Consider the following 8,232-nt stretch of genomic DNA (forward strand, 5'->3'; position numbering starts at 1 on the left):
CTTCATGCTCTGAATAAGTTCAGCTGGCCTCATATATATATTCCTCTTTCTTGTTTTTGTTCTTCTGCTCAGTTAGTAGCACCAATCTCACAATCTTGCACAATGCTACGGATTTAATGTTGCTGTTGTTAGTTTATTTTCTGTTTTATTTTTGTTTGGGATCTCGAGCTCTGTTTTCAAAAAGAAAGGCTGGTGTTATAGTGCTGGCATGTTGCCAGCTTTACTATAAATTGTTAAATTTTACCAGCCATGCTCTATTTGTACTCAGTACTAATATGCACCTATTACTTAGAACATGTTTGACCACTCTGTGTAGCTCATTTTCAATTATTATGATCAGTACTATGGTATGATATAATAATTGTAATTGTTGGGAGGGGGACCTGCGCGCGAGCTGGGAAGGAACACGCCTCTCGAGGATCACAGGTCCAACTTGTGGAGGGAAGTCGGGCTCCCTACGAGGAGTCAAAGTTTGTTTTTGTTTTCTCTATGTTTTCACATTTGTGTGGGTTTTTGTCTTCAAGCCCTCTCTCGTTCATTGGAGAGTGGCAGGTTCATGGCGACAGGGAGTTTGGGGTGGGATGGATCTCTCTCAGCATTTTAATTTCACATTTTGGTCAATCAGCTGCACTATAGGTTGTTTCTCCACGCTGCATCTTGTATATCTCACTATACTAGCCTCTATTAGTCATTATGAGTAGTATGCATGTAATTAGCTGGAATGTAAACGGGCTGAATGGTCAAATTAAGCGTACAGCTTGCTTAGACCTCTTACGCAGACAACATGTGGATGTTGCCTTTATACAGGAGTCCCACTTAAGAACTATAGATGTCCACCGATTTTCAAACAAACACTATTATGTGGCTGCCTCAGCATCACTGGACACCAAAACTAGGGGTTCACTAGTAGTATTGAGGCTTCAAGCATCAAAAGACTTTCAGAACTTTCTGTCAGTACTTAGCTTAACAGACCTTTACTGTATTGTCAACCCTACATCTAAACAATACACTTTTTATTCAGCAAGACATCAGAGTTTCTCCAGAATAGATTATATATTAACTTCAGCTACTTCCCTTTCTGAAATACACGATGTTGTTATCAAGCCTTGTTCTGTATCAGATCATAGCATTGTCGCTTCACGCTCCTAGGTACACCCCTTAGAGCTCCTTGCTGGTGGTTCAATGCCTCATTGCTTAAAAATGGAAATTTTTTCACTTTTCTCAGAGAAAAGTTAAACACTTTCATAGACGTTAATGCAGGCTCAGTAGATGATCCTAGATTTGTATGGGATGCTATAAAGGGTTGTATCAGGGACTCTTCAATCTCATTCTCATCCCACCTTAATAAGAGCAGATTAAACAAGATAACTGAACTGGAGAATACTCTCACCCAGCTAGAGGTCCAACAACAAACCATGTATTCTAAGGCATTACAAGGCAGAATAGCTGTGACAAGAACGGAGTTGAACTCTTTGTTAAGATGTAGGAAAGAGTTTTTAATGCACAGAACCAGAAGAACATATTATTTCAATGGCGCCAGACCAAGTCACCTTTTAGCCCCAAGACTGAAAAAACATGAAAAATATTCAAATATTACACCCATTAAAACACCTCTTTGCGCCCTAAGCAATCCACTTGATATCAATTTGGAATTTAAATCTTTCTACTCATCTCTTTACAACTCTGAAATCTCCCTTGATGCGGAGGCGTGTGCAGATTTTTTTCAGGATCTAAATCTACCTTCTCTGTCTGACAATGAATCAGAATTACTCAATACCCCAATTTCTCTAGAAGAATTGAGGAAGGCTCTTGTTAATATGAAAAAGGGCAAATCCCCAGGGTGGGAAGGAATTCCACCTGAGCTATATCTTACTTTCTGGGATGTACTGGGAAAACCACTATTGGATATGATTAATACAGCCATTGATAAGGGCGCATTTAACTCTAGCATTAACACAGCTATAATTACAGTTTTGCCCAAACCAAATAAATATTTAACTAAATGTGGTAACTACCGACCTCTCTCCCTCCTGAATGGGGATATTAAACTATATGCTAAAGTGCTTGCAACCAGATTGGAGATACATCTTACAAAACTTATACACAACAACCAAACTGGTTTTATCAGAACTCGCCTAGCATCTGACAATGTGCGCCGCCTGTTACACATCATCCATGCAGCTAGTAGCATTGATCCCCCTTGCTCGGTTCTGTCGTTGGACGCTGAAAAAGCGTTTGACCGGTTAGAATGGGAATATCTCTGGACAGCGTTGGACAAATTTGGACTAGGTATACATTTTATTAATATGATTAAGGTTTTACATGCAAATCCCTCAGCAATGGTCTGCACAGGCCACATCTGCTCTGCTCTGTACCCAATATCACGTTTTGCTCTTTCCCTTGAGCCACTGGCGCAGAAAATAAGACAACATCCATCAGTATATCCCATCACTTTTTGTAATACAGAGCATCGTATATCCTTGTACACTGATGACATCCTTCTTTATGTAGGCAGTGCTGGTTCCTCAATCCCACATTTGCTTTCCTCTTTTGATACATTCAGCTCACTCTCTGGATACAAAATTAACTGGAAAGTCAGTGTTGATGCATTTAAACTCAGCTGCAATTCAAGTTCACCTGCCACCTCATATATCAGTAGTTAAAAGCTTTAGATATCTTGGGGTTGAAATTTTTCCCCTCCACGTCGTCCATTGCAATAAAACATTTTCAAGGTATACTATATATTCAAGGTGTTAACTGCAGATACTGTACTAACTGTAAGCTAATTGTGCTAAATGTAGGCTAACTGTGCTAATTCCCATGATCCCAGTGTCCCACATATTTTCAACCCCGGCATTAGCTGACATAGCCCCTTCAAAGTTTCTCAGAGGGAATTGTCGAAAAATGTCCCATTGAAAATGAATGGGACAGACGAAAAAAATAACCCAAAAAAGACAGTTTTTCAAAGGTCTATTGCTCAGGCATACTTTCACCACATTTGAACTTGAAAATGTAGACACGAGCCTTGTGTATTGGTGTATTATTTTCTCGTTTTGATAGGTCTTATCGTTGTTGATCAATCACTGTTCAGTGACCATGATCTTTTTGAAAAATCTCGTTTTAGAGTGCGGAATGTTGGTACTTAGAGTGAGAGAGTGTGTGTGAAATCGCCTGACATTTTTCTCTTTACATGCTCGTCCCGGCCACAATTTACACACTAGACACATGATTTTTTCCACATTTGTAGACAAACTTGTTGTGTCTCCAAGTGTCTCTCACAAAGTGCTTGCAAAGCAGTGAGACATACAGAATTCAAATTGCGAGCCTCTGTTCACGGTAAAGTACCTGCCTGCTTTCCATTCGCTCCAATGTAAAGATTTTCTGTGAGAAGGAGAAGGGACCTTTGTGTTTAACTCGCGAGTGTGTCCAAAAGATTTACTCCAGGAGGACAAAAAACAAATCAATGTCTTCAGGGAGGTCTTACGACATCCACGGTCTGCTTGTTTTTCTGATAGGAGCTACCGTTTTGTTATAGTGAGCCCAAATGTGAGGCAAGCGAAAAGGCGGGAAATCTAGCTCTTTTCTGTGTCCTGACTCACACATAGACTCACACATAGACTCACACACTCCGCGCACTGTGTCCTGACTCACACATTGACTCACACATAGACTCACACACTCCGCGCACTTCCGTAGCCCCTTCAAAATTTCCCAGAGGGAATTTTCGAGTTGGGGATCCAAGCAGTGAAGCTGCAGGAACCCTATTGTTTTGTTAGTGTTATTGGGGTCCAATCAGCGAAGCTGCTGGAACCCATTGTTTTTCTATGTTTTCTTCTTATTGGGGTCCAAGCAGCGAAGCTGCTGGAACCCATTGTTTTTTTATGTTTTCTTCTTCTTCTCCATCTTGTTATTGGGGGTCCAAGAAGCGAAGCTGCAGGAACCCCATTGTTTTTGTTAGTGTTATTATTATTGGGGTCCAAGCAGCGAAGCTGCTGGAACCCATTGTTTTTCTACGTTTTCTACGTTTTCTTATTATACGTTTTTGTTAGTGTTATCGGGGGTCCAAGTAGCGAAGCGAATCCTTGGATCATGCTGAGTTCAACCTTACCTATGACGTGATGACGCTTCGTGATAGATTTTCCGCCATTTTGGATTTTGTCAAAAACCTTTAAAAAGATTCACGGGTCGCAAATTTTTTCGGATTCTCACGAAAATCTGCACAGACTATCTTCAGAGCAATCCACACAAAAGTTACTAGATGGGATTTTTAATTTCCACTTCGTTCGTCTGCTGCGGCCAATCGACATCAGCGGGGAATGCGCCGTTTTCCATGTGAGCTCATATCTGGGCAACGGTGTGACATATTGACATCCAATTTGGCAGCATGGGTCCTGACCCGGTCCAAAGTGGACACCATGAATTTGGTGTCATTTGGCCTCTAGGGGGCGCTGTAATTAGAAACACATTGTTTTTGCTCATAACTCTTGATGGGTATATATTTGAAATGACTTTGTGACATCCACAGGTACTGTGGGGTGCCCCATTGATAGGTCACGAGAACTTTTCGTGTTAGCCAATAGTCGGCGGCGCCGCCAAACAGGAAGTTTGCTCGTATCTCGGCGACGCTTTGACTTCCGAAGACCAAACTTGGTCGGACTCTTCAAGACTCCATCCGAAATGCGTATTAAAAATTCAGTGTCATTCGGCCTCTAGAGGGTGCTGTAATTAACAAATTGCATTTTTGCTTTTTTCTCTTGATGTGTTAGGTTTCAGAGTAAATTTTCATGTTTACCTAAACTGTGGAATGTCCCCCTTCAGGATCTGGCAAAACTTTTCAGGAAATTGCAAAACTTTGTCCGCCATATTGACTTTCGATTCGCTCAAAACTTCTCGTCTAGCCTTATGGCCGATTGGCCCATGTGCTTGGACCCCCTCATTGCTGTATGCAGCTATATTTGGGGGTCCAAGCAGCGAAGCTGCAGGAACCCCATTGTTTTTGTTAGTGTTGTTATTATTATTATTATTATTATTATTATTATTATTGGGGGTCCAAGAAGCGAAGCTACAGGAGCCCCATTGTTTTTGTTAGTGTTATCATTGGGGTCCAAGCAGCGAAGCTGCAGGAACCCATTGTGTTTCTACGTTTTATTATTATTATTATTATTATTGGGGTCCAAGCAGCGAAGCTGCTGGAACCCATTGTTTTTCTACGTTTTCTTCTTCTAATTATCGAGGCAATGCAAAGCGATGCCTCTATACTGTTATTGCTCGGCGTTTATTATCGAGGCAATACAACGCAATGCCTCTATATTGTTATTGCTCGTGTTTATTCTTTTTAACTTTCTTCCGGCGCAAATTTCGGCGCGCTTCTTGTCCCAGAGTTCCTGAGCGATATGGACAATGTTATATCAAAAGGTGCGACCCGATCGGGAATCGTGTGCTATGACTTTTATAAGGGATTGATGAAACGGGGTGAGAATAAACAACAAAAAAGTGAGATCGTCACATTCCCATTCGTCCCATAGGAATGAATGGGAAAGCCAGAAAAAAGCGCCAACATTCCGAAATCGCCTTGCTCGCTTTGCTGAATGATTACTCGGCCATGCTTTGGAGTAGAGATATTCTGAAAAGTTTGTACGAGGCACGACAAGTGTAGCTTTCTTTTCCACAAAACAGCGTTTCTGTACCTGCTAAAAAAGTTGAAATTATCGTTTAACATGGGACCCTATGGCCGCACTCTAATCGCACTCTAGCGGGAGGATTTTTCAGTTTTAACCGAAAAAAAGTGGTTCAAAGTTGTCTCGCGGCCACAAATTTGGAGCTACAGAAATAAAAATTACATAAAAACGTAGGAATTTATGTTGGTTTTCCGATGGTGCGTCTCTGATTCGTTTAAGTCCTACGGTTTGGACTCCAGGCCCTTCCAAGCGAGGAGTGCGACCAACATTCCACCCATCCGTTCCCATGTGAAATAAAAGTCAGATTTGGGGTGAAAAACGGCAACGCGAGGTGTTCTCTCTCTCATCACAGCGGCCACAGTTTTGGCCATACGTGTGTGGAACCAACAATAAATTGAAGAGGACACTCGTCTGATGCTCACATTTTCCCTGTACGACCTATCGTTGGGGAGTTATGAACATTTGTTCGGAGGCCAAATCCTAGGGTACAGAGATAGCTACCCCCCTATGTAAGCTGTGAGAGAGAAGGAGAGGGGCCGTAACCATGGTTACAAAACCCACACGCACGGAGGAGCTCCCAGCAATGGAGGAGGAGGGAGGATCTCATAGTGACAGCATTATATAGGAAGTAGGGTCTAATTAACAGCAGGTGTGTACCTGCTCATGATGTTTGCTGTAGTACCTAAGGAGGGGGGCTTTTACTGTAGTACTGGACTCCACAATTAATGAAGTAACTGAGTACTTGTCCCCTAGTACTGGACTCCACATTAATAAAGTAACTGAGTACTTTTACTCTAGTACTGGACTCCACATTAATAAAGTAACTGAGTACTTTTACTCTAGTACTGGATTCCACAATTAATGAAGTAACTGAGTACTTTTACTCGACTACTGGACTCCACCATTAATAGAGTAACCGTAGTACTTTTACTCTAGTACTAGACTCCACCCGTTATCAAGTAACTGAGTACTTTTACATGACTACTGGACTCCACCATTAATAGAGTAACTGAGTACTTTTACTCTAGTACTAAACTTCACCCGTTACTTGATAACGTCACTCACACCGCCAAATCATTATGACCACCTTAGACATGGACAGAGATGGTGAATGAGGCCAGATCTCACTCCACAGACACCCCACTGTAGCGTGAGACCACCTGCTCCTTCCGCACACCCAACTGAGCAGCCAACCCTGACCTCATATTAAAATAAGTCTGCCAAAACATTATGACCACTCAGGCTATTACAACACTACAATGGGGCGGGGACCGTTATTGACCCGACACTAGTAGCACAGCTGCAGTTCTGGACTGCTAACTGACACAATGCTGGATCTCAGAGAACCTGCCAAAACATCATGACCACCTCAGATGTTGGCGATATTGCCAGTACGCGGCACAAGCAGCATTGCCTCGTTCAAAATTTCCCCTTGGGAATTTTCTAGTTTCCGAGGCAATGCAACGCGGTGCCTCTATATTGTTATTGTGCATACTTATTCTTCTTAAACTTCTTCCGGCGCATTTTTCGGCGCGCTGCTTGTCCCAGAGTTCCTGAGCGATATGGACAATGTTATATCAAGACTTGGGACTTGATCGGGAATCGTGTGCTATGACTTTTATAAGGGATTGATGAAACGGGGTGAGAATAAACGACAAAAAAGTGAGATTTTCGTCCCATAGGAATGAATGGGAAAGCCAGAAAAAAGCGCCAACATTCCAAAATTGCCTCGCTCGCTTTGCTGAATGATTACTCGGCCATGCTTTGGAGTAGAGAAATTCTGAAAAGTTTGTACGAGGCACGACAAGTGTAGCTTTCTTTTCCACAAAACGGCGTTTCTGTACCTGCTAAAAAAGTTGAAATTATCGTTTAACATGGGACCCTATGGCCGCACTCTAATCGCACTCTAGCTAGAGGATTTTTTAGTTTTAACCGAAAAAAAATGGTTCAAAGTGGTCTGGCGGCCACAAATTTGGAGCTACAGAAATAAAAATGACATAAAAACGTAGGAATTTTTGTTGGCTTTCCGATTTTTGTTGGCGTCGTCCTACGGTTTGGACTCCAGGCCCTTCCGAGTGAGGAGTGCAACCAACATTCCGCCCATCCGCTCCCATGTTAAAAGAAGTCAGATTTGGGGTGAAAAACGACAGCGCGAGGTGTTCTCTCTCTCGTCACAGCGGCCACAATTTTCTCTGTACATGCGTGGAACCAACATTAAATTTAAGAGGACCCTCGTCTGACGCTCACAATGCGTTCATTTTCCCCGTACAACCTATCGTTGGGGAGTTATGAACATTTGTTCGGAGGCCTAATCGTATGGTACAGAGATAGCTACCCCCCACTTACATAAGAACTAAAGTTCTTATGTAAGCTGTGAGAGAGCAGGAGAGGGGCCGTAACCATGGTTACAAAACCCACACGCATGGAGGAGCTCCCAGCAATGGAGGAGGAGGGAGGATCTCATAGTGACAGCATTATATAGGGAGGAGGGTCTAATTAACAGCAGGTGTGTACCTGCTCATGATGTTTGCTGCAGTACCTAAGGAGGGGGGCT

The sequence above is a fragment of the Mugil cephalus genome, chromosome 13 (genome assembly GCF_022458985.1).
Source record: "Mugil cephalus isolate CIBA_MC_2020 chromosome 13, CIBA_Mcephalus_1.1, whole genome shotgun sequence".
Taxonomy (NCBI): Eukaryota; Metazoa; Chordata; class Actinopteri; order Mugiliformes; family Mugilidae; genus Mugil; species Mugil cephalus.